The sequence below is a fragment of the Euprymna scolopes genome, chromosome 29, assembly GCF_053919585.1.
Source record: "Euprymna scolopes isolate OS-2025 chromosome 29, ASM5391958v1, whole genome shotgun sequence".
In the NCBI taxonomy this organism is placed as follows: domain Eukaryota; kingdom Metazoa; phylum Mollusca; class Cephalopoda; order Sepiida; family Sepiolidae; genus Euprymna; species Euprymna scolopes.
Genome location: NC_136510.1, coordinates 44,395,816 through 44,414,613, shown reverse-complemented (window position 1 = coordinate 44,414,613; position 18,798 = coordinate 44,395,816). Strand labels below are relative to the sequence as shown.

At 32.8% G+C, this 18,798-nt stretch overlaps 1 protein-coding gene across 1 annotated transcript in view; it reads left to right on the top strand.

The window, feature by feature from the left end:
* Nucleotides 1–18,798, top strand: part of LOC145252628 (uncharacterized) — a 59,408-nt gene that overhangs the window by 22,107 nt on the left and 18,503 nt on the right. The window lies entirely within an intron of this gene.

Genomic DNA, 18,798 nt, shown 5'->3' with positions numbered 1-18,798 from the left:
AAAAGCGAAACTCGGTTTGAATCCCTGGCCCACGGCCAGTGGTCTCCAGAAAGCGGTGTAACGTTTGATCAATGTCAGCTTATCACTGTCATATCAGACAGTTGCTTTCATTTGAAGACACTCCCCTAATAAACGGGGGAGCTGGTTTTGGGTAAAAACAAACAAACCGGGTTATTGACCTCATTAAAAACTGTCCCACAGAAAATGTTAATGGCTGAATAGCTATTGCTTACGTCGTTGTAATGCTCGCACAAAATGTTAACTCTACGACTTCCACTTGACGTCATTAAGTGTGGGCACCTGTCAATTCTCTTCTTACTTAAACGTCTTTCAGTAACTCATTCTTGTTGGCTGAGCGGTTAACATGTCTTTTTTTTTTTTTTCTTTTTTTTTTTTTTTTTCACGTTTTATTTTCCAACTTCGCCTCAGGGCTTCGGGTTTGATCCTACCTACTTACAAAAACTCCCCCCTGTGTTTCCTTTTGATTTAAGAGCACACACACCTTGAACCACCCGGGCAACGCCAGGTACCCCCACTAGTATATATATATATATATATATATATATATATATATATATATATATATTACTAGAAGAATAGACATTCTAGGAAGCATAAAGTTAATTCCTGAACCGAAGTTCCATGCCACTTTTATGTCCATTATATGGCGATTTAAATCATATTTAACCTAATGTCTAGAATTCTTACGTTTCTGGATTTTGAGATGAGGATCGGTTATTCGTATCATTTGGATTATTTGGTTCTCATCTTGACTGTCATTTTCACGTTTGGGTTGCAAGAACCAGTGGCACTGTAGTTAATGTATTTGGAAAAATCAATTATAAAAGTGACCTTCTCCTGAAGGTTCAATGCTCTGTTGGTGATCAAAAAATACAATTGCGAATTACTTGGGACTTCTGTCATCATGGCTGAAGAAATGAGAGCATGCTACCCCCATGAAGTAAATAAAGGGTTCCGTTAGAAATTTTGTCTAGATTCCAGAGTTTGACAAGACTGAAGATAACATCAATCAAAGTGTGAAAATGACAAGATGAGAACAAAAATCTGAAGAATCCAAATACGCATCTAAAATTCTTATAATTTTCATTAAAATCCATAATGTGATTTTCATTTAAAAAAAAAATGTCTCAAATAAGGGTTCTTAAGAAGAAATTAAAATTCATGGAATCTTTTAGCTATTGTCTACTGACTATGGATCAAATTCAGTGCAAATCTGAAATATTTGAATTTTCAAATGCTATGTTCATATCATGCTTCCTAAAAAAATTAATACCTATCGTTAAAATTTTATAAAAATTAGATGTCTGATCAGAATTTTCGCGAATGACATCCACTCCCTTTGCATGAAAGTAAATTAGATAAGGCCCTCATTATCATGCCTTATGCTGTGTTCCAAAATTCATAATTTAAGAGTGAATCACATACATTCATATACCTAACTTTTTATAATATATATGATATAATAGACCTTGTCGATTTCGACAGAGGAACAACTAAGTTGTTCAGAAATCCACACAGATGATTTGTTTATAATGGTAAAGGCTCTGTGCAGAACCAACCACACGTTTTGGTACAACTGCTAATCTCAGTCTGTGCAATGACTGCCACTAGACAGAGCAGATATTAGACCTCAGGTTTTACATCAAAGTTACAGCGCAATCTCGATAACGCACTGGTTCTCACATCAGATCACTGAAGTTGACCAACAATGAGCATGAATGACTATTTGGGAAGGCTAGACACTGTATGTACCGTGCTGTGATGTAGAAATTTCCATGTTGGTATGGGGGGGGGGATTCGCTGAGAGAGATGTACCCTAAGTCTTTAAGATATGTATCCTAGGAGAAGTAAAATCTGACGCCTGGGATTGAATGATCAACAAATGTTTCACACTCCCATATTTTTATTGTCATCGTAGTCTGCAAAATCCACCCCCCCCCCCTTTTTTTTTTTTTTTTTTTTTTTTTTTTTTTTTTTTTTATGAAATCTATTGATTGCCTGCTCTAGTTGAGGACCAATCACGGTACACAGGGAGTAAGCTTCACATACCTCCCTACAATGTCTTAGTCCATAATACATTGTAGTCTACATTGAACTGTAGAGAACCTACTGTTGATTTTATAAAGTTACTAGACTACCCGTGGCCCGCATGTTATATTAGCTATAGAATTCATGTATGAGCATGACACTTGTGACGTAAAGAAAATAGTTTTTTGTGACATAACAAACATTTCTATGAAAGTATATTAAAATGAAAAAAGAATATAGATAGATTTCTATGAGTCGTTCTGTTTATAATTGTTTATTTTTGAAAAAAAAAAAACTTACATCAATTGAATTATAAGTGGTTTGCCATACTTATAGGTAAATGTGCACTGAACAGATACCATAATACTTAAAGTTAAATTCAAATTGTAATATATCTTTTAATTTAAACGCAAAAAAAAAAAATTAGGACGCTGGAAACATAAACAGTAAAATAATGTTTTATTGTCGCGTTGATTATTTATTTGTAACGCAAATTAAAAAAAAACATTTTCGGGGTTATTTATTTATGTTGGTAGTGTAGAAGAAAATGTATGAATGTTTTTTAAGAAGGTGTATTAAAAATGAAGAATGAATTTAAAAAACAAAAAAAGGAAGCCGGTGGGTAAATCGCCGTTGTAAAATGCTCTTATGGTTGTCAACAGGGTAAAGTAGATTTATTTGTAAGAAAATTGCGTTAAAATAACTTAAACGTAATACAGAAATGAACGATGTAAAAAAAAATGCAGAAAGTATTAACAATTGTTTATTTGAATAATTTAAATGCGAAAAAAAATCAATTGGGATGCTGAAAACGTACACAATAAAACAAGGTTTTATTGTCGCGTTGATTATGTACGCATGCGCAACTGAAAGTCGTAAACCGGATGTTGGGTTGCAACACTCATTACAAGGTCATTTGAGTTTTATAATTATACTAGCGAGGGGTACCCGGCGTTGCCCGGGTGTTTGGAGGTGTGGGGGGGGGGGTAAAAAAAAAAAGTAAGTATGAGGATTGAACCCAAACCGTTGAGGCAAAGTTGTGAAAAAAAAAAAAAAAGTGCAACGTTAACCACTGCCCCAACGCGACATGCTTACGGAAACACGTTTGAATTTATTTAATTACTTGGATTTAGCAGGTGCTCGTTTTAATGAGTTAATGAGGTCAAGTTTGACTACGGGATTTCATTTACTGCTGAACGCTTTTTTCCCCCCCAAGATGTTATAGGAAAAAGACTAACCCACATGCAGCGAGCGACAAATATTGAATATTTATCTTCCCGAAATCGAGCAAATTAAATAGACAGGCGAGCTTCGTTGTTAACTGTGAGATATTACGATTTCTATGTGATATAAAATGTTTTAAAAAGTTGTGAAGCGAGCGACCGCTTCTCTGAAAGAAGCCTTTTGTAGACACACAGAAAAAGCGAACACACATACATACATACATACATTTTCGCTTTTATATTTATAGATAGATTTTTTTATATAGAATGGCTTGAATTAAAGTTTAAAATGCAAAAGTCAAGTATCATGGTTCAATTATTTATTCATTCTGAATGCGCCCCTGTCATATCAAAGAACCTACTGTTGATTTTTATGTCAGACTTTTCTGCTTGTGTAGTAATAAAACTTCTCAAATGCATTTGTGATGTTAGGCTGTATAAGGTGTTAACTTTGGTCAAAATCGCCTGTTCTTTTCATTGGATTTTTCAGTTATACTTATTGGAGACATTCCAATATAAAACCTATCTAAGAACACTGCTAGATACAAAAGTACATTGTCTGAAATTTCATAAAAAATCGACCCAACATTTTGGAGTCCATAGGCAACTCTCTCTCTAATAACGTTATTATTTAAAAAGCCATTCTTAACATGGAAGGGGGAGGGTGTTTTCTACCTATTCTGTACTTCAACCTTACAATTGAATAAAAAAACAAAACTTTAATTAAACTTAAATACGATTTAAAAAATAGCGCGGATCAGTAAGTGCATTAGCACCAAATAAAGTATGAACATAGATCATTTTTGCTTTAAAAAATTTACATTTTTTTTTTTTTTTTTTTTTTTTTTTTTTTTTGTTCATTTCGTCACGGTTTTATTTAATGGATCAAAATTACCGGAATGTTAACATCTATATGAATAAGTTCAAGTTTTTCTCTTGTGCTTGTAAACTTATAAATGAAACGTTTATTTAAGTTTTGTTTCAAGTAGCAAGTTTTGCGAAACAATAATGAGCTAGTGAAGCCAGCTAGTGTGCGTTATAGTAATATTACACATATAAACAAAATTAGACTTAATATTTCCTAAATATTAGTCTAATTTCTGCTTTGATGATTAGCAACATTGGTAAATATTGCTTAAAACAGTCAGTTCTAAATGATAATCTTTTGAAGATTAAAGGTTCAATCCTTACTCCAGGTGCTAATTAAAATTTTTTGCTTTTAAATAAACCGTTCTGTTCAAAATTCCGCCCAGATTCCCAAGTTTGAAAAGATGCTCCAGAAGGTCAGAAGTTAAATCAATCAAAAATGTGAATGTAAGTATCAGATTACGATAATGATTTCTCGATCCTCATAAAAGTTCAGAAATTGTTCATTTTATTCAAGTTAATTATTTCATTCGTTCATAGAGAAATTTTCGTGCAATAATTGGTCTAGTTTGGTTCAACCATCGTAAGATCTGGCCAAAGGGTTAGGTTAAACACTGAATAAGAGTCGCAAGGTCCACCTTTTGTCTCTGTTGAACACTCACTGTGGGTGGAGATCTCACTGGTTACTAAGGAGCATATCTAACTATGATCCGGGCAATCTTTCTCTGGTTGCAAAACGTGGCCAAGGATGGTTGATCTGCATAGGCTTAAATTTCTTAACCACAACTGTCTTCACTGCGTTTTGCGTTGCCACCACATGGATAGAGTATAGAAGCCTTTTGTCAATGATTGAATCTACAACACTTGCTATCCATCTTTATCTAGCACCATCTAAGATGTTTCAGCTATGCAACTCTGAGCCCAGAGGAAGACCTCCCTCACAAGCCCTTCCCCTCCCCTCGCACTTTCTCTATCTGGTTATTGTAAGCATGTAGACCATTGAATAAGTGGCTTTTAACAATCAAAGGCAACTTAGCAGCACTATCAGGCCCATAAGTAGTTGGTTCTTGACTATAGAATCAAGAATGGAAAGCTATATCGTTTCTTAGCTGAGGGTCATTCCGTGTCAAATCATCCAGAAATATGGAATTTTGAAACCCATATCCAGATCTCGCTGTAGTTTGCACTGCAGATAATATAGGAACTAAAAATTCTGAAAACTTGAGCACGTAACTCCAAGCGGTTTCTGATTTAGAGCATTTTTCGTTTTAGTGTTAGTTGCATAATGTGACGCCCGGACGACAATTTTGTGATGTCATTTCTTCAAATATTTTCTGATTGAAAGATTGTATACCTCTGAAAATTCACCCAGGTAAATTTTTTGACCCAAGGAATTCAAAAATGGCATAAGATTTTCTAAAAAAAATGAAGCCTTATAGAGATATTAAGTGTTTTTGGATTTTTCCGTATGTGCCCCGAAATCGAATTTAAAAAAAAAAAAAAAAAAAAGGATGTAGCTGGCATGGTAACGCATTAATTTTTTCATATATTTTTTTAAGACACAATAAATTGTCTCTGGACCAGAAATGGTTAAAAGTTCTTGTTTTGTTCATTCACAGTTTCTGATACTTTTGATGATAATGAAAAATATTCCCTCCTCCTATTGGGTGTGATAATCAATTTAGACATGTGTTAAACTCGTGTCACGCCTTAATTTTGGAATAAATTTTTGAGTAAACCAGATATTAAAACAGTTAAGTTCTGGTAACAATTTCAATGACCTAGCAGTCTTCAAGATCAGTTGATGAGGATTGGAAACACTGAGCCGGATAAAAGTATGCTTTTTTGATAAGAAACCAATAATAGGATGGTAAAAATCTTGAGAAACTTTTAGTAGCAATACACATGAAAAAATTGAAATAGCTTGAAATATTTCAATATTGGTATGCATAGAAAGAGCTTGATGAGCTAAGAAAGAATCTTTTTAAATTTTTTAAATCTGATTAAAATTAAGGAAGTTATGGCTATTTTTGTGCCTCACACGTTTGGATATTTTTCCCTCTTTAAGACCATATGCGTTTCGTCACATTTTTTACACTACTTTTTCAGTAAAAATGTCATATCTTTGTTAAAACACAAGACTAAGAAATGAAATTTACCATATAAGTGTATTTTTGTACAAGGAATCAGAATATGCAACTGAAAATCTCCCAAAGTTTATGGTTTCCAAATAATCTGCAGTAAATGTCCATAAATATGCAGCAATTCCTTAAAAATGCCATGTATCCATAAACAGAAAAGAAGTTGGAGAACTCAAAGTTGAATTGTAATGTGCTTTATGTACAAAAAACTTAAATCTAAACATAAGACCATTTAAAAATTAATATATTGCAATATTTCTTTGGTATTATTGTAGATTAACACCTTCTGTTTAACCCCACTCAACTCCTTCTGACCACCCCTCCAAAATGTAATTCTACCTTTTTAGGAAATTATGTATAAAATGCCATGAAAAACTTTAATGAAAGATAAACAAATTATTTTAGAATTGAATGTAAAATAATTTCCTATTACAGGTCATTCTAGCATTTTAGGGCAGTTAACTGTTTTTTTTTTCTATGGGAAAATATGCATGCTTTTTTTTTTTTTTTTTTTTTTTTTAAGATGATTATGTGTAGTTTTAAGAGGGTTTCTATGCAATGAGAATATGGGGAGGGTTGCCATTCGGACTTTGAATTAATTGTAGGGCTAAGGAAAATTATGTGTGAACATACTGAAAACTTGACAGAGACAAAGCTAACAAAAACAATATTAGAGGGGGGAGCGGTTAGTTTCACAAAAATTTAATGTAAAATAATTCATCATTTCCTGGCCGTTCTAGCATTTTAGGACAGTTAACCAATTTATTTTTATGTGTATTTTTCTTTAAGGAAGGATCTATTTTTTGTTTGTTTGTTTTAGATGCTTGTATGTGGCTTACAGAGGTATTTTGTTGGGGGGGGGCTTGCCACTCGAACTTAGTGTTATTGTTAGGGTTAAAGAGTGTTTTAGGAGGAAACTTGCCACACATAATTTGTATTAGAGGTGAAGTTAAGAGAGCTTTTTTTCAAAAAGAGCGTTCAAAAATTTGTTGATTTCTATTTTCGAGGTTGAAGGTGTTAATTCCATAGGCCGTTTATACTACGCTGGAGCAGGTTGTAAAAATATCTTTCGCTTAATAAGTAGAAAAAAAAATAACGAAATAAAAAGCTTCCTAATTGTAGTTTGATGTGTTTTCTAACTGCTTTTAAAATTTCAAGAATATTGATATAGATTTTGAGGGTTTGTATTACTATACACAAAGATTCGAAAAAGTTGTCAAAAAAACAAATATATAACAAATAAATGTTATCAAAAACAAGTTACTTTTCTACCTAACTGGATAATTTTTTAGTGTTTTTATTTAATGTAACATGTTTATTCAGCTTGAAAACAGTGTTTACCGATGTTTTGGAAAATTTAAAATGGCGCCCGACTCTCTTGAAACGGTAAGTTTGGGGAAAAGAGTTAAAAATAAAAAAGTAGACAAAATACTGCTAGAAACTCGCTCAATATATGTTACCGTGACATAGGCTGACATATATTCGGTGAGTTTTTAACAGTATTTTGTATAGTTTTTTTTTATTTTTAACTCCTTTTCTCAAACTTACCGTGTCAAAGAGAGTCGGGCCGGGCGCCATTTTTAATTTTCCACGGTAAACACTGTATTTTTTTTGAGCTGAATAAACATGTTACATTGAATAAAAACACAAAAAATATATCCAGTTTGGTAGAAAAGTAACTTATCTTGCCTTTGATAACATTTATTTGTTATATATTTGTTTTTTGACAACTTTTTCGAATCTATGTATAAACGAGATTTTGATACTTATTTTGATTTTGAAAAAAACAACATTTGTGGCTGTTCGCAGTAAAACATTGTTTTAATTCGCTGTTCAAAACTAATTTAAAGAATAAAAGTGCATGCAAGCTATATATCTACAAAAGTTTTTGTTTTTTTAACCATGTTTTTAAATTTGACGAGATTTGTGAGAAATTGCAACAGATAATGCCGAATTGGTTAGGATTGTTGTTATTATATATTCTGAAAACCGAATAGTTCTAAACTAATGTTATTCTGATAACAAAATAGCTCTAATTAAACATAAGAACATTTATATTCATATTTTCATGTTTTTCTTAATTCGTTCTTGAATAAAAATTAAAGAACGCGTGTTTGTTTACAACTGTGCTATCGCTGATTCTACAGGCTGGAGCTGCTGCTGCTGCTGCTGCTGCTTAAACTTCATTTGACCAAATTCGATTAAAAAGAAACAATTTTTTTTTTCGGGTAGGTCCTTTTAAATTATCAATTACCGCGGTCCTACTCAACATAAAACAATACTTTTAATTGATAAAGATAGTAAAAAGATTGATTTACTTACTACTGGGTGTCCGAAGAATTTTTTTTTCAAAATGTTCAATACTCGTCATATTAAAATCTTATTTTTAACACGACAAAAAAAGAAATGGTCAAAAATATTTCGGACACTTGACAGTATTAAGATTAACACCTCTTCTAATTGGTTCCCAAATTTCATGACGAAATTCTTCATACAATCACGGTACGGACCTTTAGAAAACAGGGGGGGTCATTACAAAACCTTACCGAAAACGCCATTTTATGACGTTCACATTTTTATCACTTTATTTGCTTAAAACTCTTAAAATATATAATGTACATTCATATTTATTAATTCATTTGAAAGTATATTCATTTCCGAACAAAACAGTAGTAATTTGCAGACTTGAAGTGCTTTGGTTTGAAAAATATGGCTATTTTAGTAGAACTACCTTGAAATCTGTGATTATCCAAAGCGTTTTTTCGTCCGTGTTTTAATACTACTTTTAGTACTATCTCAAGCCAACAATTTTGATTAAGAAACTTATTGAGAAACTTTAATCCTCAAAAGAACGGGGGGGGGGATCATTTTGACCCCAATTTTTAATCTTTTGTTTATATTTTCCTGTTTTTTGGGGGGGTTTTTTCTCTAATTTTCTATATAGCTTCCTAAATATTTCTAATTTATCACAAAGTGTCAAAAAATCATAAATTTACAAAATAATTTTTCTCCAGGGATGTCCTTGAGAGTAACCCTGATCAAATTTTTCAGAAATTCCAAAATAATAAGTGATCTTAATAAATGATCAAAATGCAAAATTTTATTGCTTTTCATGATGGGATACTTAAAACTACATGGAATCTATCTGAAAATATAAAATGCTGATTATAGTAGCAAAACTTGAAAAAAATATCAGTTTTCCTGAAAATCAGCATTTTTTCTGAAAATCACAAGATTACTTGACCATACTTAAAGTCACTGCACGTCAACAAAATGCGAAGCATGGCTAATTTTTGTTGATATGTGATCTAAGAAGGTTAAGGTACGCAAAGGATATAAAATTGTTTCAATTGCTTGCGTTTGTGGGGTTTATACACATTAAATTCTGGGTCATGTTGGTCCACTGCACTCTGGAAAAAACACATGGTTTAGCGAGGGTTAAGAAACATCCTACATTACGTTATTGGCTCCCGTGAAGTGAAAATAGTATATTTGTATTACAACGCCTCAAATATTCACACCTACACTATGTTTACCTTACAAAATGTCCTTAAACTACATTTCCAGGTTGAGAAATTTGATTAAGAAACTTTTGGAACTATATGTCAAAAATTAAGAAACTTCTTGTACTAGGAGGCCAACTCATGTTTCTTATATAAAAAAAAAAGCATGTAAGCAAAATGTAGTGCAATTAGGTTATAATTTTCTTTCCCCTTTCTTCAGAAAACTAGATGACTTACGAGACTTACTCCATTGGTGTTCAACTCCATTTGAGTGTCACAAGTTTGACTGTAATTGGTCCAAGAATCTATCAGTCCTGGAGCAAGGAATTGTTGAGATATTTTTTTGGAGAGCTAGACTGAAAGAAAATAAAGCTGAATTCTCAACCATTTGCTTCCATCACAAACAATATTTTGGAAATGTGTTTGAGTGTAGAGCAAAGACCACAAAGAAGTGTTGTGGATTTTTACTACACAAGAGGTCAAAGGTAAACGACCAATATCTTTGCAGATGGCAAAAGATTTGTAGACAAGAGGGTATAATGTAACACCAGGTCACTTTCTTTGTTGTCAGTGCACAAAGAAATATGTGAGTCTGACAGTTGATGACACAATGGATCCAGACTACAAAACTGTAAGTTCTGTGAAAACTTGACAAAAAACCTTGAATGCGAGATTGGTATCCATGGATGTTTCCCCTGTAGTCTGCACAGTGTTGCTTCTCATAGCTATGTCAAAAGGAAGTTAAAACAAACTGTTAAAACATTCAAAAGTGACATGTCCATGGTGATAAAGTTGGCGTTAATAAACTGACTATGCAGAATTAATGCCCAGTGAAACAGACATAAAAAAAAAGCAGCAGAACTGGATCGATTACATTATTTGATGAAAGAAAAGTTAAAGAGCGCTTCAACTCCTGATCAAATCCAAATCATGACACTTGCTCCTGATTCCTGGTCTCATGCATATAGCTCTAAATTCTTCAAGGTGTCTGAGTATGTTGTTCAAACTGCCAGAGAACTGAAAAGGGCCAGTGGTATTTTGTCAAAACCTAACTCTAAAAAAGGGAAACGGCTTTTCCTAGAGACAGTCAACCTGATAATGCAAATGTATGAGAATGATGAATACAGCCACCAAATACCAAGCAAAAAAAATTTTGTTAGTATAGCAAAGAGTGTTCACAAACAAATACGCTTGATAGTGTGTAATTTGCATGAACTGTATGTTGCTTTTAAATAGAAGTATCCTGATGTCAAGGTGGAGTTTTTCAAATTTGTGGAGATGCATCCAAAGTGGTGTGTTTTAGCGGATCTACAAGCACACATTCTGTTTATGTCTGTAGCATATATCAGAATGCAAAACTTTTTGTCGATGCCATGAAGTGGAATATCACTTACAAAGATTTGATTTCAAAGTTAGTTTGTGATTCTTCTAACAAAGAGTGTATGATGCATCGTTCTGAAAATTGCCCTGGTAGAGAAGCATTGCAGAAATTCTTGAATGAGTAGCTGTACATCTATTATGTTGGTAGCTATGGAAAAAGTGATTTCTGTGCGCGATAGCAGCAGCACATTCTGGGGAGAACCATGGCTGGCTGTTAGGTTTTTGTTGCAATTTTTTGGATGGTATGAATCGGTCTATGCCTACAATTATCCATTCGGTCAGGTCTGATACTATAGAGGACACATCCTTTTTAAACATGGAATGCAGAGGTAGATCAGATGTGAATGTACGGAAGCTATACCAGTCAGCCATAGAATACCGATATACAGTACGGTGGAGAGGTACGTCTGAAGTCTTATTACATTTCATTTTTATCTTAACTGATACAACGGAGTGGTCAGAGGATCCCTGAGGAGATAGAAGGGAACATAAACATACCTCAGGGGAAGTTGTGAGAAAAAGGTCTAGAAGGCTTGCATACTGACCGGTAGTATCAGGCACACGGGTGGGTTTGTGAACAATCTGAGTGAGGTCATAGGCAATGGCAAAATCATGACAGAACGTCCCCTCATCATCTGTCTTATTTGAGTGGGTCAGCCATTCCACATTATGGACATTGAAGTCACCGCAAATGTGAATGTTAGCCGAATGTGAGCAGACGGGATGTGGTCAATTTTCTCAGATATACTCTTAAAGATAGTAACCCCGCTGTTGTGGGGGCGATAGAGGGCAAATATAAATGCGATGGTGTAAGCAAGTGCAATCTGGAAGCACATATAAGGTAAATTAGGGTCTTCTCTGGAGATATCCCTACCACATGGAAAGCCATCTTTAATGTAGGCACATATTTCATGCCCATGTGTATGAAATAGTTTGTTTGCTCAAAGAGGAGCCTAGCTAAAGCAAATAGCCCTTATCAAAATTGCCATGTTTTGTATAAGAAAAAGGAACAAGGGAAGGAGTCAAAAAGGCAGAAAATGAGTGTACATAGTTTTTGAATGATCTCAAGACTTTTGAAAAAGTCTTTACTTTCAACAATGTGAGTGAACAAGACAAAAACTTTTAACCAGTTTTGGTCAAGGCAGAATTTATTGTCTAAAAAAAAATATGAAAAAAGTAATGCTACACCCTTTTTTTTTTTTATTCAATTTTGGGGCACATATGGAAAAATCCAAAAACACTTAATATCTCATTTTTGAGAAAATCTTATTCCATTTTTGAATTCCTTGGGTCAAAAAACTTACCTGAGTGAATTTTCAGAGCCATACAATCTTTCAATCAGAAATCACTTTTTCCATAGCTACCAACATAATAGATGTACTGAGACTAAAGCTGCTTTCAGGACTGCGCCAGCAACCACAGTAAAAGAGTAATAAAAAATGCAAGAGAGCTATATGCTCAGTCTGTTAAATCCAAAGTAGCTGAGCAGCGGCTTGGTTCCCACCAGTTTTGGCAAATAGCAAACAGGATCCTGAACAGAAGCGTGCGTTCTATCCCAACCATCATCAACGACATCACAAAATTGTTGCCCGGGTCTAGCATCATGTGACTAATCCCAAAACGAAAAATGCTCTAAATTGGAAACTGCTTGTAGTTCCTATTTAAAATGCCTCCCCACAGGACAGAGTTAGACACCAGGGTCGTTTTTAAATGTGGAGAAAAGGAACAAAAATAGAAATTGTCTCAGTCGTGAAGGATTTCTCCTCCACTGACAGAACAAGAAATTGAAGTGCAGCATCTGAAGAACAGGCTGCTTGTAGTTATGTGCTCAAATTTTCAGGATTTCTTAGTTCCTATATTGTCTATCTGCAGTGCAAACTACAGCTAAATCTATGGATATTGGTGTCAAGCCCTGGATTATTTTACACGGAATAACCCCTCAGGTTTGGAAAATGTCGACTGCGACAGTCAGAGACTGTACATGCTTGTGTGGAAACCCGCTCAAACTGACCAGGGTGATAGCCTCATAAATACAAGTATTTCTGAAAGTGCTTTTAAAGATTGAATTTTTTAAGTTACCATGCATGTATGTATATATTTTTTGTTTAATTTATTTTTCTGTACAAATCAAATTTAAAGATCAAAGCGTAGCATGTGTTTTCTTCTGTTAGAAATAAAATCCTTCTAGACTGAGGCAATTATTACTTTTGTCTCCATCCAAAGTGTTCCTCTTTATCCCCCCCCCCATTAAAAACCGATCATTGTGTCTGACTTTGCCCTCATGGGGAGGAAAGTTAATAGAGATTCCTGTTTCTGCTTTATGTTCAACATATAGGCATTTAAGAGATTAGTTTTTGAGAAACTGATGTGTTTAAAACGTTTCTAGAATCAATGAGTTCTTTTTTTATCCTGGAAAATGGAAGTGGAAAATGAGTTTTTCAGGGCTCTTGGAATTCAATTTTTTTTTTTTTTTTTTTTTTTTTTTTTTTTTTAATGAATGTAATCTTAATACAATTTAGAAACAAAAGTACATGACCTAAAATGGGATCTGTAGCGCAAACACTTGACTCCTGAAGTTTTAAATGGTCATAATTTACTATGAATTCTGCCTTAAAGCCCCTTTTTAAAACAAAACAAAATACCATATCAGTACTTGTATGGTTTAATGAAGACATTAAAAAATGAAAATATCGAAAAAAAAAAAAAAGTTTATATTGTACATATCTGTTATGGAATGAAGTTCTCCGGAAAAAAAAAACTTCACTTAATTTCATCAAGTAGTTTTTTACAGCGAAAAAATAATTTGTTATGATACCAAGCAAAAGGTTCGATTTTTAGGAAGAAAAGCTAGTAATAAAGATGTGGAGAGAGTCCCCGTGGCATGTTAAAAATTTCCATAATGGCTGACTTCAATGTGCTCTCATATAAACATGTTTTTCCACTGTAAAAAAAAAATACTCTATCAAATTAAATGAATTTTTTTTTTTTTCGGAGATCTTCAGTCCAAAACGGATACGTACAATATAACATTTTTTAGATATTTTTATTTTTTAATGTCTTGATTAAACTGTACAGGTACCACCATAGCAGCAGCAGCATCATCATCATATTCAGTTTAACGTCCATTTTACATGCTGACATGTGTTGGGCAGCTTTGACTTTCAAACTAACATTGATCTTTATTTATCCTTCTTTCTCTCAAGTCATCTTTCTCACTTCCTCTTGTGTTTTCCTTGAAAGACCTAATTAATAGGTGTACTTAACATTCAGTTCGAATTTCCCACTTCAGATTCCATCTACAATTTTGGTAAAATGATCAAGAAAACTTACCAGTTTGTGTAGTCAGCGTTTGTATCATTGTATGAAGATTTCAGCACTGCTAATCGAGCTTGCTATTTGTATTATATCAGGGTTTGCACTGGTTGAAAAAGGCTTTGAATTTTGAGCTTTGTCTTGAAAATCGTATTCTTGATGTAAAGTAAAAATTTGTGTCGGAATATTAAAAATAAAATCAAAATAAATGCATCTTTAGAAATTGCATTATATTTTTGCAGTATTGTCGATACAAGAGTTACGCCCCTTTATCCACATACTTTACAGATGTAGCCCAAGTGAAATTCAAAATCGAAATAAATACTATTAAAATATTTTTTAAATATTAATTAAAATATTAGTTTTTGCATTATTATATCATTCTTTATATGAGTTTTGTTTTTAAAACTTGAATTTTGTCTGGAGAAGGCCTTGAACGGACATTGAAAATCTGTATGAACCCTGTATATGTAATAATTTGTGTTATAATTATAGCAATATATATGGCATAATCACGTTAACACACCTGTTCCCATTAGATCACCGAAGTTACACGTCAATACTAAAATGGGTAACCATTTGGGAATACCAGATGCTCTGTGTGCGCTCCGCTTATCACAGCATTGTTTCCAATCGTCCTGGATTTCTCCTTGCCACTGGAATCAAGCAGTGCTGATTCAGGAGAGGTGTGGCTAGGATGTACAACCTTTCCTTTACTATTTCACACACCACTATTGCAAGTGGTATCCATTGTCTCGACTAAACGAAAGCCATGATGAATTTAAAGTAATCTATTTTATGTTTAGGAATTTTTTAGATGAGGATTCATAATTTATATTTGGATTATTATTCTCATTTGGATTGTATGGACTACTATTCTCATCTTTTAATGTTATTTTCACAATGTTTTGGCTGATGTAACTTCAAGTATCTGTTGTAAAACTTGAGAATCTGTGCTGAATTTCAAACGTAAACCTTTATTTAATCCACAGGGATAGCATGCTCTCATTTTATTGGTCAATGCCAAGTAAAAGTTTTAAATAATTTGCAATTGTATTAAGTATCGGCTGCGCCGAGGATCGAACCATCATTCTCCAGGAGAGTATCACTTCCAACTGAATTTTACCTAGTAATTTATCTGTTACTAGCAAAAGTACCCGTCGTTGACTGGGTTCAAAAACAGCTTACAGAAAATGGACTCTGATTTATTAAAGTATGATAGGTTATGAAAAGGAAGGGTTGTAAAGAGATAGTTTCGAATTTGGGGGTATCAAAACCAAAGCAAAATATGATGAAAGTAAAAATAAAATAGATAAACCCCATGATTTATTATACCATACCTGTTCACACTGAAACACTTATCACAATATTCTGTGGATCTATATTAAAAAACCTTGTTAAACTTTGTGACATATTTCCATTTTATGGAGGTCAGGTGCAAACGCACATCCCATAATTTTATTATACCACTAGCATGGGTGCCGGCGTTGCCCGGGTGTTTGGAGGTGTATGCTGAGCAAAAAAAAAGGGGGTAATTTTTTAAACTTTGACCCCTATTATGACCCCTGAAAATTTATTGTTTTGGGCTCAAATCAAGTTATTAAGTTAGATCCATGTCCACGGAAGCTATATCTAAAATTTCAAGTGTGTAGACCCAAAATTGTCGGAGAAGTTTGGTAGAGTTCTCAAAGCTCAAATCGTTGAACTTTGACCCCTTAATTGCCAAATTTCTGGCTAAAAACCGATCACATAGATTTTTCCAAATCTCAGTACCCTGTATATCAAATTTCGAGTCTGTAGACTAAAAATTGACAGAGTTATTTCGTAGGGAAATGTACACACACACACACACACACACTTTCACTTTTATAGATATATAGATTTAAAATTTGAGTCTGACAGAATGACAAAATTATATTGCAAACCGATATATTAAACAAACGAACTTCAAAGAGACAAATGAACACATAAGTAAAAACAATTTGTATTAGAAAACATTTATTATTCCACGTCTTTTTTTTACAGACCTGACGACTGAGGTTCGCTCTTAATAAAAATTGTTTTTTATAGTCTTAATTTTGACTTCCTTTTTCATAAAAAACTAAAATAAAAATCAAGAAAGAAAAGAAATTTAATTTTATTTTTTCATTAATTTCTTTCTGTGCAAAGCAATTCTTTCAAACTTACTCTGTTTCCAAAATGTTTTTATTTTATTCCCCCTCCCCCTTCATTCATTTTCCTCCGCATCCTGGCAAGTATTAAAATAAACCATTTATAATATTTATTTATGGATTTATTTACTTATCATTTCTTTTGTATCGGTAAATGAATTCCATTTAAAAAAAAACTGTAAAAGTCACGTTAAAGGTAATTAAGTTGAAAAGTAAGTAAAAATTTACCCTTTTTACTTTTATATGATTTCTGATCACTTTGAAAAAGGTGTGTGTGTGTTTAAAAATGTTTTTTAACTGCTATAATCTCATTTATATATAATATATATATATATATATATATATATAACAACGTGAGTATTCATATCGTGGGTTTGTATTACTGTACACATAGATTCGAAAAAATAGTCAAAAACAAATATATAAATAAATGTTATCAAAGGCAAGATAAGTTACTTTTCTACCTAACTGGATATATTTTTTGTGTTTTTATTCAATGTAATATATTTATTCAGCTCGAAAAACATACAGTGTTTACCGATGTGTTGGAAAATTCAAGATGGCGTCTCACACCCTCTTTAACGCCGTAAGTTTAGGAAAAGGTGTTATAAATAAAAACTATACAAAATACTATTAAAAACCCGCCGAATATATGTCAACCTATGTCACGGTAACATATTGAGCGAGTTTTTAACAGTATTTTAACAGGGCACATCGTAAAAACTGACCCATTAATTTTCCTGAAGTAAAAACTATATAGTTTTTAAACTTTTAAAACTGTACATTATAAAAAGAAAACTGTTCGAGTGATTTTTTTTTTTTTTTTTTTTACATGGGTGTCACCACTTATCAAGGCCCAGAGGCCACTCAAGGATAAGGGTTAATAGGTATACATTAGTCATTGTGATTTTAGCATAGTAAACAGTGGGAATTTTGTAACTTGGATTACTTGAAAAAGAAAACTGTTCGAATGATTGAAAATGAAAACAAAATAACAATGTAAATATATTGATAAGAAAAAAACAAAAACAAACGAAGTTTCCGTTTCAGGAACCCGAGTTTAATTTTATGTCGTAATCATTCAACTCGTTAGCGGTTTTATTCAGCGATTAGGGATAACCATACGACATATCTAATTACCAAAGCGATTTTAAAAAAAAATTTTTTTTTTATTAAAACTAAACCTGTTTAGTTTTAATGAACCAATTTTTTTTAAAGCCAACACTTTAGTTATTTTGAGAGCGTGCAACTGCACCCGAAAGGTTGATTAGGAAACTCCACATCCTTTTATGACTCGGAAAAAAAAGGGCTTTTTATCGGCTTAAATGATAAACTAATGTTAAATATTAGTATTTAATATAATGAGATATCAATCTACACAATTTGCCATCGATTCTGAAATAAAATGAAATCCTGACATTGTGATCATTTTTGCAGGTGTTATGTGCCAAATATTGAAATAAGAATGTTTAAATTCAATTATTGTAATTTAAGTCTTTAATTTTAAAGTCGATTTTATTTATAAAATATCTTTTTAGAAATCAATCTCAAAAACAATCTGAACAATAAATCTCTTTTGTTATGGCTAAGTTTTTGTCAAGGGTAGAAATTATAATAGACAAGTATTCATCCATGATGACATTTTACCGATTTCCTGGTTTACAGGTATTCTTGCTAAATTTCTTCGAAAGAATTGACATAAACAATACTTCAACTAAATACGTATATTTCATGCAATAATGACTTTTGTTTCTTCTGACTTTTCCTAAACTAAACATAAAACATCGGTTAGGGTTAGTTTAACATTCTGTAAAAGTACCTTCCGTTTTTTTTGTTGTTTTTTTTTTTGTACTTCTGCAGAGAAGGTAAAAAACCGATAAAAACTGGATATATTTTTCGTGTTTTTATTCAATTTAACATGTTTATTCAGCTCGAAAAGAATACAGTGTTTACCGATGTGTTGGAAAATTCAAGATGGCGTCTCAGTCTCACACATTCTTTAACACCGTAAGTTTGGGAAAAGGTGTTATAAATAAAAAACTATACAAAATACTATTAAAAACCCGCCGAATATATGTCAACCTATGTCACGGTAACATATATTGAGCGAGTTTTTAACAGTATTTTAACCGGTTTTTTATTTATTACACCT